A 20169-nucleotide genomic window follows, 5' to 3' on the forward strand; every position below is an offset into this window, starting at 1 on the left:
GAATTGATTTAGAATTGAATAAAATAAAATGATTAAAGATTTGAATAATTTGAATAATTTTATTTATAAATTTGAAGAAAAAAATGATTGGATTTTGAAAGAATTACTTTTGTAATTTTTAGAAATAGTTAAATTTCAAAAATGCGTTACATTGAAATCATTTGAAATATTTTAATTCCTGTAGACAAAATAAATTCGGTATTTTAATATTTATTTTTAAAACATTTTCTATTTTTGAATGTAATTAAAAAATTATTATAAAAAAATTGAGTCAAGTTTAATTTTTCGATAGCTACAATTTTACTCATTTTTTTTTATCTTTAAGCTACTTTTTTAAAATTAATTATCGACTACAAAGCCTGCATTATCTCAGAATCTTTTTCCGTACTTTTTAAATTTAAATTAATTAAATTATTTACTAATTTGAATTAGTGACTGACCTTTTGCTTTTCAATTAGTAAATTTTGCTAATAAATTAGTAGAAATTACTATTTGGTAGTAAAATTTACTAAATCAAAAGCAAAAAGTCAGTCACTAATTCAAATTAGTAAATATTTCAAGTTTCAACCTAAAAAATAGGTTTTTTCAAAAAATGCTTCAAAATAGTAAAGACAAATTTTTTAATTCGTATATATTAAAGGAGAGGGAGAGTTGAAAAATTTTTGTTCAATTTCCTTGTAAACAAGAGTGAACAAGAGTAAGACAATTATATATGAAACAGAGGAAGGTCAATTGGGTTAAATTCAGCTTGTAGTGGATACAATACTTCTAATTATATCTTTGGTTATTTATTTCTCCATTTCGAATGTTTCAATTTTGCAACCATCGCATATGGAAATAAAGGTGTGAAATACGCGACTGTTCAATGGAATAAAATCCGTGAGTATTCTTGCACAAATGAGGCAACGCAAATAGGCACGCGAGTGCAGGATTCGTGATATTACACTCGATAGCAATATAACGCAATAATCTCTACATTTCTCTACTTCCTTTTTTTTCAAATATATTTTCGATCCATATTTAATACTACCTATTATTATCCTTTTTCTATTAATTTACAATATTTTTAATTTTGTTTAATTTTTTTTTCAATTTCTATGCTCTAATTCTCTTATTTCAATTTTTTTAAAGATTTTTTTCCACTTTCAAAAATAGATTCAAGTCGACAAGTTGAGGGCATTTTAGAGACAATTTGGGAAAAGTTTCACGCCATAAAAGTTGTTTTAAAGTTTAAAGGCTACTTTTCAAGTTTCCATCCACACTTCTTAAAGAGTGTCTGCACGTGAGAGAATAAAGTTAACATTGAAAGTCGACATTGAGGTCTCTACTCGTTAGGAGGACGTGGTCCAAATAAAACTATTACCATCAATTAGCATCACTTAAGAAGATAGGGTTAAACGTCCGCGAACTTTAAACACTTACTTCTCTCAAGAAATTAGTCGCGAGTAATAATTTCCTTTTTAGAGAGAAAAAAAATTCAATTTTACACGACCGCGTCTTATTAGTTATTATCACTATATGAAAATTTAACTCCACCTAACGAGTTTCGCATGTTCAAATGAAAAGGGAAAAAAAATTAATAATTATAATGCTCCCCGGTTGAGATTAATTAGCGAGACAGAAGTACAAGACTAACGAAGAAAAAAACCGAGCGCTTTATCACAGTGAGTAATTTCTAAGAGTCAACAAAAAAATTTCATTAAAAAAAACTGTAAATAAATTGTTTTTGCAGTATTAAAAGGTGCAAGGGAAATATTTATCATTTTTTTTTCTCGCAACGTTTCTACGAATCGTGCTTCTTTGTACCTTTGTGACCTTTATGAAGATGTTCGAATAGGTATGTAACCATAGACAATAGAGCGTGTGATGTCAGGGAGCGTTAAAGGACAAACGCCTCTCACTTTATTACACACACGATTTTAAAATATTAAAAAAAATACTTCGTACTTTCGTTAAAATACATTTTTCTCTACTTTCATATTTCGTTCTAGAATAATAATAAAATAATATTATTCTAACCTGTATTTTTATAAAAAAAAAGTCTAATATTTTCATTGGAGAATATTTTACATGTTAAAATAATCTTCACAGCACCAGAGAATATATAAAATAATAAAGTGGAATTTAAAAACTCTTTTGTTGAAAAGGTACAAAAAAGACTTGAAACAAATTCAAATAAATGGTAAAAATATAAAAATGATTTTGCCACAAAAATAATTATTAATTAATAAAAATTATTTTTGTGACAAATTTTAAAGTTGAATCAATTTTTTGACACATGTGTCTGTGCGTGAAATCATGTTAACGGTGGAGTTTTTATTTTTTCGTTGAATTTTTCTTTTTTAACAATGCAAAAGGGAGTTTGTGAAATATAAAAGAGAGAAAAAGGAAGAAAACGGTGTACATATTAGGGTTGTCAAGAATTTAGAGACGGTCGACATTGACCATAAGAGATTTCCAAAAGTGCAACTCAGCGGGAGCCTCCAGCATTCACTTTGTCTACTCTCGAGTCCACTTTCCTAGTTTACAACAAACCCTCTTTTATTTCTCTCAGTATGCTATCCTAAAAAATTCTCTCATATACAGACAACTTTAGGCAATTTAGAAATATTTCACGCTTTCACATCGCGATTTTTTTTTTTTTTTATTGTAAATTTCAAATGCAAGAAATATTAATTAATGAGTCAAATTTATTTAAATTTAAAATATGTTCAGCGTTTGTATTTTGTTACTTTCATTTAAAAAACGAATACTTTCTGAATCAATAAATTTTAGGAATATTTATTATAAAACCTTCATGTTTTATAATAATTTAAATTGCCGCAAAAATTTTTCAAAAAAATATTAAATTATTTACAAAAACTTTAATAAAATCCTTCGCAAGAATTCAATTATTTTTACAAGAAATACAATATTTTTCACAGGATTTCAATTATTTAAAAGATATGCAATAACATTCGTTGCAAGAATTCAATTATTTTTATAAATAATAAAATCTTTCATAGGATTCAATTATTTTTAATACAATTTTAAATTAATTCCTCGAAAAATATAATTATTTGCAAAAATTTAATTACATTTCACAAATAATGAAATTCTTCGCTGAAATTAAAATTCTTATAGATAATTTAACAATTTTTTTTAAATAATTCAATTTCTGAGAAGAATTTTATTATTTGTGAAAATAATTGAATTTTTGCGAAGAATTTTATTTAATTCTTTTAAGTAATTGAATTCTCGGGAAAAATTTCAATTAAATTTCTATTAGAAAATAAAAACTTCAAATTATTATCGAAAATTTTAACTGAAATTCATTTTTAAATCAATGTTTATTAGAAATTTCTGCGATAATTGAATTATTTAAATACAAAACTAAATAATTGAATGATTTTTGAAATTCAATTCTGGTAAAGAATTTAATGAACAAATTTTTAAATAACCGAATTCTTTTGACGAATTTTAATAAAATTTTTATGAATAATTACATTTTTCGTGAAATTCAGTTAAAATTGTATTAAAAAGAATTGAAATTCTGCGATAAGTTTTATTATTCATAAAAAGAATTGAATTTCTGTAAAAAAAATTTTATTTTTTATGAAAATAATTTAATGTTTGCTTAGAATTTTATAAAACATTTTTGAAAATAATTAAATTTCGGAGAAGAATTTTATTATTTTTAAAGATAATTGAAATTTTGATGAGAACTTTTTAATATTTTTAAAAATAATTGAAATTCTGCAAACATTTGTAACTTCTCTAAAATTCAATTGCTTTTATAGTGTATTTAATTAAAATTCTTCTATCAAATCTATGATCTTTAATAACTAATTAAATATTATAATAAAAAATTAAATAAAATTAATTTCAGAAGAATTTGAATTATTCAAATATTTCAAATATCTGAGTTCTTTAAAATTTCTAAGCAACTTGATTCAAAATTAAAATTTTCTTTAATTTCAAATTAAAACATTTTGAAGTTAATTTATTTATGAAAATTGTAAAATGCAATTTTTTTAAAATTCAATTATAATTTTGAAATATTGAAGTAAAATTATTCATTAAATAATTTACAAGTAATAATTTTGTGATAGTTCTTCAAAACTCTTTAAAAAGAAGTTATTATTGTCATAAAGAGAAAAAATTGAACGTTTTGTATTAGAATTACTTTCCCTGGCCTGTGGCAACCCTGCTATGGTAATAATAATAATAATAATAATAATAATAATAATAATAATAATAATAATAATAATAATTTTTTGAATAAATTAATAGTTTTTTAAAAATGACTCTCAATCGAATTATCTCTGTAGATTTACTGGGCCCGTTCCTACGCCACTGCAACTGAAGGTTATACCTTGCAAGTTGAGTGTGAAACTGAAAAAAAGGTATAAAAGTGACAAGTGGAGGTTATGCCCTCGAATTCGAATACATACAAGAAGAACGACAATTATAAATGATAATTTTGTCTGCTAAAGTGTAATGTTAAAAATTTTCACTCATAGTCGCAGTATAAATATGACTCGTTTTCAAATGCGAATAGACAGAATGAATCATCCGTAAAGGTTCTTCCGCTTAAACAATCGATAATACCTCTATAGGCGCTCTAATTTTTTTCCTCCTCTATCACTTTTCTTCTCTCTTTATATTCTTGCCTTTCTTCATTTACAGGTCTCTCTCTCTTCTTTTTTTCGCCCAAGAGAGAGAAGCTTTGCTATATATGCCAGTCAGGCACTTCCACGAACTTCAACGATTCTTCTTCTCCTATGTTCATTATCGACGAAGCGCGAATGTACAGGCATTTCCGAGCCACGAATAGAATTGATTGCGATGAGCTTTTTCAATTTTTAACGACATTGCCCGGCTTTAGAAGCTATATATCCATATATGTATAGGTATATAAACGTAACAAGATTTTCTTCGATAAGAAAATTACTCCGCGAGTCAATCATTCAAGAGATGATCAATTTTCCAAGTATTCATTAATATATAAGTTCCCTCTCAACAACTATCGAATTTTTCCTCTTTTGCGTGATTATCAGTGTGAAATACTATTAATACTGCCAGAAATAGATGATTAGAGTCATTATTTACTTGTTGAGGAACAATCTAACGTCCAGTATCAAAATCTCCTGTATTTTGAGTTTTTAACTGAAAAAGACGATTCGTCATTTACTTTTTAATATTTTAAACAGTTGCACAATTTTTTGGGGAAAATAAGAAGTATTTGCAAATTTTACTTTATGTTTTACCTAAAGTTTCTTATTGAAGAAATTTTCAATTACCAAAATACATTTCAGTTAATTAATATAGTTTCCCTGTTTCAATCTCAACCTCTAACATAATTAAATTAAACAAAGAATTTTTTAAATTTTTTAAAATAAGAATTTTATGGAAATTTATGAAAATAATTAAATTCTTGTGAAGAATTTTTTAAAAAATACATAATATTCAAAAGAATTTAGTAAATCTGAAGAATTATGATATTTATGAAAATAATTGAATTCTTCAGAAGAATGTTTTTACAGTTTCTAGAAATAATATTGAATTCTTTCGACGAATTTTAATAAAATTTTTAAGAATAATTACATTTTTCGAGGAATTTGATTAAAATTAAAAAAACTTTTGTCAAAAATAATAATTAATTACAGAAATTTTTGCAGTATTTAATTTAAATAATAAAATAAAAATAATAATTATTACATAGTAACCACATAAGAACAGTAATAAAGAAATAAAAAATGACAAAAATAATTATCTAGTTGAAGTAAAATTAAAATCAATTAAACAAATGAACATATATTTTATATAATCTATAGAAAATATCAAATCTTTTTTTTTACGGGAAAATATATATTATCAGCTCAAGAGAGATATCAACCCTCACTTATCTTTTGTATTCCCGGTATATAATCGTTTACAATCCAATAGCAATCTACAGTAATCCTTTTAGTTCCTTTTGATCCCAATATCCTATGTAATAAATTTTTGAAATGTGTCTTTTATAATTTTGTTAGCATTGTAACACGTTAATATACTTTAGCTTTAGAAAGATCGAAAAAATTCCCTTGAAATATATTTTTTGAAAATTTTTCTATTTTTACCCGTGTAATAAACTTTCTTTTATATTTTCTTCTAATAGAAAAAAAGTATTATTATTTTTTAGTTAAAATTTTCGATTTTTTTTCTAATTTATTTCAATGTTTTTCAAAATGAAACATTAAATTAAATTAATAATAATATAATAATTAATATTAATTTAACATTAATTAAACGTTTTTATCATTTTTTTATTAAATTAATTAAATTATAATTTTAATTGTAACAAGAACTTATTATAACTTTTAATAATTATTTATTTAATGTTTTTTTTTACTTTTTTTTAATTCATTTAAACTTTTTATAATTTTACGTTAATAATTTCCTTTTTAAATTTGAATCAGTTTAAAGTCACTGTTGAACTGACAATTAACTGATTTTTTGCTTTTGAATTCAGTAAAAATTAACTGAAAATTTTAGTTAAAGACACAAATAATTATAAAAGTAAATTTTACAATTTGAAAAAAATATTAAAATAAAAATAGGTAAGAATTTTATACTGTTACGTGTGTGATATTCTTTTTTTTAGTTACATAGATGAAAATGAACAAGGTGAATATTTTCAATTTTCTTTTGTGTCCTAATAACAAGCTCCTCTAATCCGATTAAAAGTTTTCCTCCGACCAAAGTTTTGAATTTTATTTGACAAAATGCAAATATTATTTTATTAAAAAATTATTACTAATTTATTTTTGTTACTATTATTATTTTATTTATTGATTTATTATTTCTGTTGTCTTCTTGTAATTATTTATTTATTATGTATTTAAAAAAATTAAAATATTTACTTGCATAAAAAATATAAAGTTCGAATTCTTAATAAATATGCATTAATAAAGAAAATCAAGAATTCTTACGACTTACATTGTGGAAATTCCATTTTTTTTTCTCTGTGACAAAGTCTTTTTCTAAGTTTTCGCTTCCTTGGTTTTGTTGTCACTTTGTCAGCATTGGCTTCTGAAAATTTGCAAAAAAATACATTAAAAAAAAGAATAATGAAAAATGAACTCGATTTAATCATTTTTTTGTCACTTCTTCTGGATAATATTAAAATATCTCGCTTAGTTGAACAAAAATGTAAATTTTCAAAAAAATGAGGTTATGTACGGTTGAGTTAAAGAATTACAATTTTTATCATTTTGCAGATCCGATTTTCCTGTTTTGTATTCTTATTTCCATTCATGACACTTAAAATTAGTTATTATATACTATTTGTGATAAATAAAAAGAGAAATAGATTTAAATTAACGAAAATAAAACTTGTAACTGATGTTTCAAACTAAATGCACCTTATGGCCCAATGACTTGAAGTTGCCAACGGATCGAGCAATAGTGCCAAATTAAAACCCTCCGTCTCGTATGTGAATCAACTGAATGGACCAAGATTGCATAAGTTGGTACACTTGCGAGCGACCGTTATGCAAAGTAGACAAACCGAAACCGTTTTCCCCGTTTTTATTAAAAAATTTTCGCGTTAATTAGATATTAGTTATTGTTTTCGCGTCGGTGGATAACGATCTCAAGATTATAATAATCCTAAAAGGCGGACAAAAACAAAAAAACTGGATCTAGAAAAGAAAAATGCATACGAAAGTCACCTTTCATTTATACCTGGTTTTATTTTCCCGGGAGTTCCAGGAAAAAGCCCCCTGAGAAAGAAAACGAAACAGGTGTTTCTGTTTTTCACCATTTAGAAAACTGTGATGGGTCCTTATCGAGTGTGTGTGCTTCTTTATCGAACTGGTTGAGCGATCCGGTCATCCGGTTTGAGAATATCTAAACGACCTAACCTTGCTTTCTACATGTGAATATGTATGCAAGACACGCACATAGACAAGTTGTGTTATTGTGTATTTAGAGAACCTAAGCTAAAGAAGAAGAAGAAGAAGAAGAAGAGGAAATTGGGTGGGGCCACTGGGGCCACTTTGAACACTAAACAAAGTATATGAAGTGTATAAAGTGTACATGCAATAAAGTTTTGTTTCATGCGAGGGTGGTCAAAAAAAGGAAAAGAAAAAAAAAGAGTGGGGCACCTGGACCCAGAGAGTGAATGAGAGAGAGAAAAAGGGAAGGAGGAGGAAAAAGACTCGCTCGCCAATGTAAACGTAAAGGCCGTGGCGTCTCAGTCGCAGGATTGCACGCGCAACGTAAGCGTAAGTCGCAACCCAGCGGTGGTGATTTCGTGTTCTTTCGGTCGAACTCGGCGAAACCGGCTTGCATACTACTTCAAAGATAATTCTCATTTCTCACCAATACATTAACAAAACTCACCGTATTCATTCGTTCAAGTAAGGTCCTCTCATCCACACACGTGCTTGTAAACAAGTGGTCGCCATTGTGGACAAGACGCGCGATTCTCTCATGTAGAGATTTTTCCTTAAAACATTTTGTGTTTATAAAAAAAGTGTTGGCAGTGTTGGCGAAAAAAAGAAACATTTAACAGAATTTCAAGGACAAGGAACACAAGAAACAAAAAGAACTCTGTGAACATTGTGCTCTAAGGAAAATTTCTTTTCAAAAGTGTTTTTTTTTGAGAAAATCTAACGAAAATTATTTTTGCAAAAGGAAAAGTTATTAGAGAATTATTCTCCTGTGTGTGAAAAGAGGTTATGTTAAGGGGGAAAAAAGGAAGAAAGGTTATAACGGCTTAGCGGTTGGTGAGCGAGGAGGAGCAGGTCATGCAAGTGACGTAAGGTAACGGATTCATGTAATATTTTTTTGTACTCTTCTATATACAATGTCAGAATGTCTATTTATAAACGAATTTTTGCTATATATGAAATTTCAATTATTATTTTTCCATATACGTGAAACTTTCATTTCATAGCTGCATATTTGCTTTAACATTTTTATAAAGAGACCGTGACGAACGGAAGCGGAGAAAAATGAATTTATTCTACTTTCCTTCTGTTTGTGTACTTATAATGATTTTATCATTACACGTGACGGAAATATGGACGATAGTTTGTTTTTCTATACACATTCAAAATAAGGTTAGGTCTCAGTTAAAGGAAATTGAAATAAAGAACAGTATTTTTTATACACGTAAAAGTCGAACTAGAAAAAATTTAATTTTAGGTACTCTCAATTACAAATTAAAATTGTTACTTTTAATTTTCATAAATTATTAATTAATTTATTTACTAGAAACTTATCAAAGTATGCAAAACTGGAAATGTTTACACTTTACAGTAATTTATTCTTATGAATGAAGTGTTAATTTATTCCTTTCAATGATATTTATTCCTTTATGTTAAATATTAATTTATTCTTTCGCTCTATTCAGCATTAATTTATTCTTATAAATTAATTAATAATTAATTTGTAGGATTTGTAGGAAATAATTCAATTCTTTAAAAATGGAAAATTATTCGTTTTCAACTTTTTCTCTTTTGTTTAATTGTTTATTTTACTTCTAAAGTATTAAAATATTTTAAACTTGTTTGTTAAAATTACAGTTAAAAGAATAATATTAAAATCACTCTTTCCATTGTTCGCTCGTATTATTGTAAAGATAATACTTTTATTAAGAAAGTTAAGGTAAATCAATAATTCCGCTTCTGTCTCATTGACTTACATGTGTATCGTCGTTCCAAACTTTTGTAGATTTCTATATGTATATATTTCGATATATATATATGTATAAGAATAATTTATCGACAGAGGCTTAAAATATACATTATTCCAAGAAATAGGAAATATCCTTTTTCTCGTAATTTCCTCTGTCAATTTTATTGAAATTGGATTAATTTGTTTTCAAATTGTTTCTGAATTTATACAATATTGTGGGAATTTAATTGTTCAAATCTGAGAATTATCCTTTAAATTTAATAAATTTTAATTCAAAAAATTTTTAATAAAATTCTTTAAAATGATTCAATTTTCACAAATTTTTCGTAATTAAATGATTTTTAATATCTAGGTACTATTTTAATAAAAAATTTCCCAAAAGAATTAAATAATTTTTAAAAAAATGGTTATAAAATTCTTTTTAAACAATCAATTATTTTCATAAATAATAATGTTCGTCCCAGGAATTCAATTATTTTTTTAAAATAATAAAATTCTTCTCAGGAATTCAATTATTTTTTAAAAATTTTAATAAAATTCTCTGCAAAAATTCAATTATTTTCATAAATAATAAAATTCGTCTCAGGAATTAAATTATTTTTTAAAATTTTAATAATAATCGTTTAAAGAATTCAATTATGTTTATAAATATTAAAACTCATAGCAGGATTTCAATGATTTTTAAAAATAATACTTTTTTGCTACTTTTTGTTACTTTTTAAAAATTAATTACCGAGTACGAATCCTGGATAATTAATAATTTCAATAATAATAATTTAGTAATGAAATAATCGATATTTTAATAATTCAATAATAATTTGACATAAAAATATTTTTTTCCATTGAACATTTAGTTAAGGAAATATTTTCCTAAAAAAAGCATTTTCCATGAATTTTCTGTTCTTTATTTTGTTTTTCGCTTCAGTGAATAAATTTTAAAAGAATTTAAATCGAAATTTTTATTCACGCGAAAAGTTATTGGAGAATATATAGAATATATTTTTTTGAAAGACATTTTTTCAATGTTACGCTTTAATATAATTTTTTTTTTAATAATATTGTACACATTTTTGAATGCTTTTTAAATATATATATACAAGAAAATAAATTCTGTTGATTTTATTACTTTTTCAATAAAAATTGCGTGTTTATTGACATTATCCTGGATATAAAAATATGCTTTTTGATCTTTGATTACTCTATTGAAAATACATTTTTTAGAAAAAAAATTGTAGATATTATTATTATTATTATTATTATTCAAGAAGAATCAAAACCTCTTTTATTTATATTATTGTTATTATAATTATTATATTATTGTTATTGAATATGGGCATTTTTTGGGAAATAAATTATAAACTAAAATTGAAACTTTAGAAACGTATATTTCGTAAAATTACCACACAGAGTTCTATAACAATGTGCATACTTTCAAGGTATGCGGACGTAATATAACACCAGTGGATACTAATTAGTTACGCTACTCGTCTGCAAACAAAATTTTCACTTAACCAACATTTTCTATTGAATAATCGTTTTTTCGAATGTTTATAATTTGTGTTTAAAACATGATAAACTCGTTGCGATTCGCGAATCTATTTTTCACTCTTTTGACATTAAAGTTCTGAACTTTATAAACTATTTTTTACACAAATAAAAATAAATAAATTTCCTTCATTTGAATATGTTCAGAATTTGATGGATCAATAATTTTTCCTTGAGTGCTTGTCATTTATGTTTTAAAAATGAGAACTGAACTCAAAAATAAGTATTAAGGAAAGGAAGATGTTCGGCTCGATTTATACACATGCTCTGCTCGTAAATACAATCATCTTCGAACCTGATTTAGGGACCTGCAGTAGACTTGCACTCAAAAGAGAATCCCCGTAAAAATGAAATGTCTTTTTGAGAATTCGAAAGAGAATGAGAAAGAGAGAGGAAAATCTTCGGAAATACGAAGGTTATGGACCACCTATAGTTTATCTTACCGGAAGATTTGCTGCATTGTGCTGTATAATAGAGAGCATACAAGTGCTGATATTGTACATATTCTCTGGAAGAAATGAAATAGATTTTCGTCGTCATTCAATGGATTTCTAACATGTTGACCACATTTCAAAAATATTTTTTACAAAAAAAGAGAACTTAAGAATATTTAACTCTATAAATTTTTACTTGGAACATAAACACAAGATTTTGACAATTGTAAGGTATTCGTGACGCGTTACAATATTTCTTTTCGCGTTACACTTATTTCTAAAAACTTTTTTGCCGAATAAGTGAAAGAAAAATATCGAAATACTTAACAATATGTTGCGAGCTAAATACGTTATTTTTAATTACTCATTAAGTGCATTTCGACATAATAACAGTTTTTCTGCGTTTTTGGTTTTGTTTTTCTAAATATAATTTGTATAGTTTTAAAAGTTGTAATTTAAATTCTCCACACATAGATCGGCACACACGAGATGTACGTAATCATTGAAATGTGTGGTTGTAAAATAGTATATCGCCTTTTTCTTCAGTCATTTTATGACTTTTGAAGCCGCGACTTGTTGTATACAGCAGAGAGAAACGAAAATTACCGTTTGTTGCGAGTTTTAAAACAATGGCCCTCAAATTGAACAACCCTGGTATATGCATTTTTTCCAACTCTTTTTCTCTTTCTCTTTCTATATATATTACATTTATTTTATTTTTAGCTCAATATTTTACATTTTTCGGTCAGCAAAATTTTTACTGAACATTTGCATTTCTTTTTATTCCGATACGTTTTCGATGCGATCATTTTTTGTCCGTTTTGACTGAAATCATCACATTGCTTTATATAAACAAAAGAATATAATTATGAAAATTAATTAATAATAATAAAGTACATGGTCCGGTAATCTGTTCGCAGTTTGAAGTTATAGTTGTTATTTTCTTTTTTGTTTACTCTCTTTTTTATAATTTTTCTTTTCAAATATTTTCAATTTTAAAATTAATGTATCGAAAATCATCGAATTGTTCCAAAGAATTTTATCCAAAAATTTGATAATAATAGGATTCCTTCAAAAGAATTTTACTATTTATAAAAATAATGGAAATGTTTGGAAGAATTTATTCAAATTTTTAGGAAATAATTGAAATTTATGGAAATATTTAAAAATATTTGAATTCATCCGAGAAATTCAATTAAATTGTTTTGAAAATAATTGAATTCCTGCAAAGGATTTTACTAATTTATAAAATTAATTGAATGATTGTAAAGATTTTACTATTTAAAAAATAATTGAATTGTTTAGAAGGATTTATTAAAATTTTAGAAAATAATTGAGTTTTTTCGTGAAATTTTATTAAAATTTTTGAACCGATTTTGCAATTGAACGTATGCGAGAATATTTTTAATTTAAAATTATTTATACACGAAGTCGAATTCAATATTTTATTTCAGTATCTCGCGGGGAATTATAAGTCAAATTAAGGAAAAGAACAAAACGCGATAAAAGAACGACATGGCAGAAATATCTTTGATATTAAATTTTCAAAGATTTCTGGGAAACTTTTTCACTTTAGATTATTTTTCTTCTCCTCTCTCTCTCTCTCTATCTCTCTGTTTATATTGTATACATTTAAATTAAAAAACAAATCTTTTCAAGTCAGGTTTACACATTTCTTTCCTATTTGTATGTATAATATAAAAGAGTGAAAAAAGAAAATTATTTTGAGAAGAAATTCTGGATAATTGTATACAATATTTCTTTTCGTAACTAGGAGAGTGAATAAAAATTCGTGAAATATAAATTAGAAAAGTATACATACGTATATGAATTAAAATATAAAAAGGAACAATATTCGCAAGTGAATCCGATGAATTTTTTTTTCTAATAATTAGATTCGTTATTTTACAGTTTTTCAATTTTTTTTATAGAATTTTGAAAATAAAAAATTCTATTAAAATTTTGTTTTTAGTTTATTTTACTTTTTTAGAACAATATTAAAAGTTTTTATAGTATTTGTTCTATTTTTACTATATAGTGCTACTGTCATTTTCTTTTCACAAGAAGTAGCAAATTTTCAAGAATCAAAAGTTTTTATCATAAATTTTCAAATTCATCACATTACTATTCCTGGCAGTGGAAAAACTTGAGGAACAAATAGCATCTCTTTATGTACGTAAACATTGAATTTCAACTGATTCAAATTAGAAGGCAGGTTTCACGAAAAACAATATTAGTATATTAACTTTTTCCCTAAGCGGTATACTGATTTCATGATTTAAAATAACTACATGTAATTTCACCAACAAACAAAATACCGTATACCAAATGAAATACCTGAATCGTGTGTCACAAAAGTAGTTATACGTGTTTTTTTGAATACATTATAGTTACAGAGTCATGTTTTAGAATGTTGTACAGATTTTTTTTACCGTTTCTTCTTCTTTGCAGCCCGAATTTTTTGTTCTAGTATGCATTTTTTATTTGTCTAGTTTCTCTTGTTTATTCTCGACATTGCTCCAGTTAATTCTTTTTAAATTCCCATCATAATGAAAAATATATTCGATTTGTGCGATATTTTTCTATTTTAGAATACATCACCAAAAAAAGGAAAAGTTGGTTTCAAAATTCGTCAGAATTGTAGCTTTTTGGAAAGTATTGAATTCATATCAGAGTTACTTAATTGGAATTCAATTATTTTTTGGAATCTTAATAAAATTATTTGCAAAATTCAATTATTTTTGTATAAATAACAATATTCATCAGAAGAATTCAATTATTTTCAAAAGTAATAAAATTCTTCCAAGAAATTCAATTACTCACAAAGTTTAATTTTTGTGACAACCCTGAGAATTTAAACTAGACACTAAAGATACAGTACATTATCAGTACAGCAATTTTTGCTTTTGTAAAAGCACAAAATCTTTCAGTTACAATTCGTACACGAACCACGTTAGTAAAACTCGAACATGCAACGAAAATTCATTCGAAAATTAATATCGTCTATCGGCTACAACCTTCCGACAGAGAAGGGTTCCAAAATCCTTGCTGTATATAACAATTCACCCAATCCTTTTTTTCTGCTTCTTTTTTCTTTTTCTTCTTCTTCTCCTTCTTGTGGTAGATTCTCTCTTGGTTGCTAGTAACAACAGATTGCATATATATATATATATAGTGTTATACCAGTTATACCAGGAGCGTTCCCACGGTACTCTTGAGCATGTATATGTAGTCGAGTAGCCAGTGAATGATCAATGTGTTAGTCACATACGCATCGCTCACCTGGTTCGTGTGAAAAGGAGAAGCGTTACAGCCGAATTGTCTGAGACACATATATGTACATAATGAAAGGGAACACATACATTTCTGTTAAACATAAACTTGTTCGTTGTGTATACTTTTTTCTGCTCGTTTATAATACACGTCTCACGCGGACGATGAGTGCTTATGCTTTTTGAAAAAAATCTAGATCTTGGCCTTATCATCATCATCATCATCATTCTCAAGAGGGGACACTTTCTATTCTCTAGGTGACTGACCTTTTTTTATTCCAAATTTTGTCACTCATTAACATTAATATTTCCCAATCCCACTTGTCGTCTTGTAGACACTCTTCATTTTAAGATTCTGTTTTCGAAAATTATTAAGGGCCAGTTTCACCAACTCCGATTAAAAGTTAATGATTAAATCCTTAACCGACCAATCATGGGCGGTTAAACTGACTTTAATTATTAGATTAACCTTTAACCGGAGTTGATGAAACTGTCCCCAAAGTGGATTTTAATTAATTAACATTTAAAACAGAATACTTTGTGAAAAAGAAGTTTGATGCATAGATTCTTTGTGTATAAAAATGACATTTGAATGAAAATAGTTTTGTAGTTAATGGAACAACAGAGCGAAACAGTTACTTGGAAGTAGTTAAAGTAATTAAAGCGCAAAGTAGTCTAGCAGTATAGAGTATAGGGAAAAGAGTTATAATGTTATAATGTTATAAATCAAGATTTGAATAATATGTCAATTGAACCGGTTCATTGGCACTCTGTTCATTTTATGTCAAGGATATTGTGTGTACATACATATGTACATATCGCGTCATATCATTATCGTTGTTTATCGACTCGAAGTCATTAACGTCAGATGCATGATACATGTCTGTATTCCCAATAATGCCCGCAAGATGATGACTATACACTCCCAGTATACACAATACTGTAAATATTTTTCATTTTATTTTATTGTGCCATCCTATCATTAACTAGAAATTTCTCGCCAATTATTTTCCCATTATAAACTATAAGAATTTATATAAGAAAACTAACTTTTTGTTCCACAATATTGCATTTTTTGATGCACTTCTAAATTCTAACAATTTGGGGACAATTTTGGGTCTGAAATTTAAAATCTCTTGGAATGAAATGAAGTAAAAGGTAGGATAAAAGATTGTTGGGAGATATTTTTGTCGTATCGCACTTTGGGAAATTAGGTATGTAATTACAAGATACGTGCGGGATTTTAGAAGGTAGCAGAAAGTCTGAAATACTTTTGGGTCGGGGAGAATAATGCATATATATCTATACACATAACAGATGGAGGGCAACAAACTGAATAAACGAGACACGAAGATTATTGCGCAATGCTTGCGCGCGATGTTCATGTGCCTTGATAGCATCGCTGTTTCATCTCTTGGTTTCACATCCATCCCACTGGTACACACCGTAATGCGCTTTATAATAAAATTTCTTCCATCGCAAACAAAAAGCGGGATTAGTTTTTAATATCAGCAATTTTAGAACCTACACACAATACACTACTTTGAAAAATAAATCCTTTAAACTACTTTTAGAGCTTTTCCAAAAATTCAATCAGACTTCAAAACTATTGTCCAAAATTGATGTAATATCCAAAGACGAAATGCTTCTTTAAATAAAAATCCCCTGCGATTAGATTATACTTTTCCTATGCTTGGGAGCGTAGTGCTAGTGCGTGTCCGTTATAATAATGAGGTATAATGACAACAATTATAATTTGTTGGCGTAAATATTTTGCGTTAGAAATGTGTCGAATATGTCACCCCATGGTGTTTTGAAAGCATTAGAGTGAAGGTTTATAGCGCGCATGTATATATTATAAACTGTGTGTACTGTTAGACATAATTGTGAACAAACTATAAATTATAAAATTGAGAATTACATTTTACTGCATATATAGAGAAGGATGAGAGAATAAGAGGAAGAAGTATAGTAGAAGAAGCAGAATTTTCATTTTGAATCATTAAGTCCCGTTTTAATTAATATATAAACTATCCTTTTGAGAAATAATAAAACCTTTCTCTCTTATTTTTCTCTGCGTTACATGAAGCGTTGCAAATACCCGGATATCATCGAATTGAAACGACAATTTTCTTTAGGTATTATATATATATATATATATATACATCAATATATAAAAGATGAATAATCCGTTAAATCGAGAGAAACTTGAGGTGTGTGTTCATCAATCACACATCATCTTGTGATACATTGTGTCGATATTGCAAATCTGTACTATAATGGATTCAAGAAGATTATTTAGTATCAAGGATGATCCTAAAGTTCCGAACGTTTAAATGGACGAAATTTATTTATTTCTTCTTCAAATTAAATGTCAAGGAATTTTTATCGAAATCCTGAAAAATTGTTGTTTTGTAAAGTTATTCTCAAAGAAGCTTTTCAAAAATTAAAAAAAAAATTGACTTAAAGAAGAATTTTAGTTGAAAATTCTAGAAATGAATAATCGAGATGATGAAAATAATTTTTGAAGAAGTTACAGTAACAAAGTAGCATAAAAATGTTGAAATGTTTTTCAAGAAAACTTAGGCGGGGAGGGAAAAAATAGAGAATTTTTCTCTTGTTTTCCAGAAACATGAAACTGTAACATAATAGTGTCAGAAAATGTATCTTGGGATATGCTCGAGAAACCTCGGAATTTCGATCTTGATTCTCTTCGCGTTATAAGGTTTTAGATATTTTGTTTCGATTATTTATGATGAATACTTGAAAAGGTCTGATTTTTACCTGTAGTTCTATGTTATACATACATAAATATAAATATATAAATATATATACAGAGTGATCCAGTAGTATATAAATATTTTTTATTTGAAAATCGAAGTGAAGATTGTTTAGGGTATTATTTTTATATTTCTTCAATATTTTAGTCGTCAGTTTTATTTTTACAATCGCTTTTTTTATTTTACTTTCATTGAAGCAAATTAAATTAATGAATTTTTTTATTATTCTGACGATCGAATGAGACAATTATTATTTATATTTTTCTACTTTTTGATTATTTGTATTCGAAATTATCTGTTGAAATAGAAAATTTTTATTTACACCCTGAAAGAAATAATTTAAAGTTCGTATTTGTTTATATGTGCAGTATTACATAAATATAAAGTTACGAGGTCATTTCAGTAAACACACGCTTAAACAAGATTTAGGATGCGAAAATATCAAACGTGAAGGAGAGAGAGTGAGAGAGAGCAAAAGTTAGTGTAGTGAATTGGACAGGTTTAGGTCCTTAAAGTAGTTTGTGGTCCAAGATTGAAGCGATCCCCCTTTTCTTTTGAAGCAAAGCCGAATGGTTTTCAACCTGCTGACTCAAAATTACTTTCTAGGAAAGTTCCCGCGTTCACACCGTGTGTTTTGTCTCTCGTAATTTGGATCATCTCCTCACGTAAGAGTCGTGACTTTTTTTCATCTCTTATATGAGGCGCCTAAAAATTACCCCATTAAATTTTCGCATGTCATGTCACTAAAATTATATTTTCAAGTGGTGCTTTAAAATTCACTAAAAGAAAACCGTTCCAAGATCTCAAAATTTTTAAATATTTTTATTCACTTAAAAATTCAATTAACCATTTATTTTGACGAATCTTTTTATCGAATTGACTACTTATTTATAATAAAAAACTACTAAAATTTGCCCTCTAAAGGTTAATAAACAATGAAAATTGTAAAATTCGGGTAAGAAATAATAAAAGGTGAAAAAATAGAAAAAAGGTTTCTGGTATAAAATAGTAATATCGGTTTATTCTCTTCTATAGTGGACAATTATGGAGGTTATTACATAACAATAATGAGAGAGAGAGAGAGAAACATTACAACTCTTTATTGACAGATGGAATTACAAGTTTTATTGGCATTCTCTGTTATTACATACACGCGACAGTAAAAATCAATACAAAATTCATTTATTTATTATTGACAATATTTTATATTGTTTTCACGAAAAGTCCATTATTACACACTGTTCTCTCTCTTTTGTTTGTATTTCATTTTATTTCATTTTGTCTTCTCATTTTTTATTTGTTTCGTCTCTTTTCAAACAGTAGTACTTCGAATTGTAATATTTACGCCCGGAAAGAAATTTTTGTTTCTAAAAATATTCCCTTTCTCTCGCTTTCAATTGTTTAATTAACCTTTAGAGGGCCGGCAAATTTGCACAGTTTTTTATTTAAAAAAATTAAATAAGAAGTCAATTCGATAAAAAGATTCGTCAAACTGAATGGTGGCCACTATAGTGTCCTGGCCTGGTCCTCTAAAGGTTAAAGAATGTTAATAATTTTATGGTTAAGAAATACTAAAATAATAAAAATAATAAATAAAACTGATTTTGGTTTTAAATTCAACACAAAAACTAGTAATTAAAGTAAAAATAACATAAAGACCCAGGCGGAAAAGTCGGACGAATGTCGGAATTTACAACCGGCTGGGATCCGCGCCCGTACAGACCGCAAGTACCGACGGTCTGTACCGATTCGGATCTGAAAAAGCAACCGGCGCGGTACAGATTATGCTCCGACTGTCGGAACCGTCTTCCCACTATTGTCAGTACTGGCTCGGTACTGGATTTCTTCCGCCGGCGGATCTTATTCTTCTGCGGCGTCGGAAGAATGACGGATATGTTAAGTCTGTACTGGGTCGGTGCTGGGCCGGATCCGACTGCGGATGTCGTCATTTATTGTCACATTATAAATCATATTATAAATTTATTTTCAATAAATGTGTCATAACTAAATAATTATTACAATAATTAATTGCATTATTTTAGAAAATAATGATTAATTAATAAATGAATTTAATCAAAATATTAAGTAATTATTTATTGAGACTTTTTTCAAAATTAAACAATTAAAAAAATTTGTTGTGCACTTATACTTTATAATTATTATAAATAAATTTATACTATTAATATTATTTTATTATTATTGAGATATTATTAATTAATATTGAGAATTAATAATAAATTATTAATATTAATAAATATTAATATTCATGTTAATAATTTATTATTAATTCTCAATAATATTAATGTTAATTAATAATATCTCAATAATAATAAATTTATTATTATTGTGATATTAATTAAAATTATTGATATTATTATGTTCAATATTATTATATTAAGATACAATTATTTAATATATTATATAATAATAAAAATATAGCTGTAGCATTGACGCGTAGTTATTGGACAAGTT

The 20169-nt window shown here is 26.7% G+C and overlaps 2 protein-coding genes across 3 annotated transcripts in view; one reads left to right on the forward strand and one right to left on the reverse strand.

Moving 5' to 3' along the window:
* LOC122504265 (regulator of G-protein signaling 11) overlaps positions 1-7433 on the reverse strand; it is a 54602-nt gene extending 47169 nt beyond the window's left edge. Inside the window, exons 1-2 of the mRNA XM_043615286.1 lie at positions 7223-7433; positions 6961-7053 (exon numbers count right to left, since the gene is read on the reverse strand). The gene's annotated coding sequence lies outside the window, so the exon portion shown is untranslated. The remainder of the gene's footprint in view (positions 1-6960; positions 7054-7222) is intronic.
* Positions 7434-8051: 618 nt separating this feature from the next.
* The window catches only part of LOC122504264 (MICAL-like protein 1), a 90927-nt gene continuing 78809 nt past the window's right edge, over positions 8052-20169 (forward strand). The window contains exon 1 of one of the 2 annotated variants that reach the window (XM_043615280.1): positions 8052-8790. The gene's annotated coding sequence lies outside the window, so the exon portion shown is untranslated. The remainder of the gene's footprint in view (positions 8791-20169) is intronic. The other variant, XM_043615279.1, reaches the window with a different exon arrangement.

The sequence above is a fragment of the Leptopilina heterotoma genome, unplaced genomic scaffold, assembly GCF_015476425.1.
Source record: "Leptopilina heterotoma isolate Lh14 unplaced genomic scaffold, ASM1547642v1 Lhet_286, whole genome shotgun sequence".
NCBI lineage: Eukaryota > Metazoa > Arthropoda > Insecta > Hymenoptera > Figitidae > Leptopilina > Leptopilina heterotoma.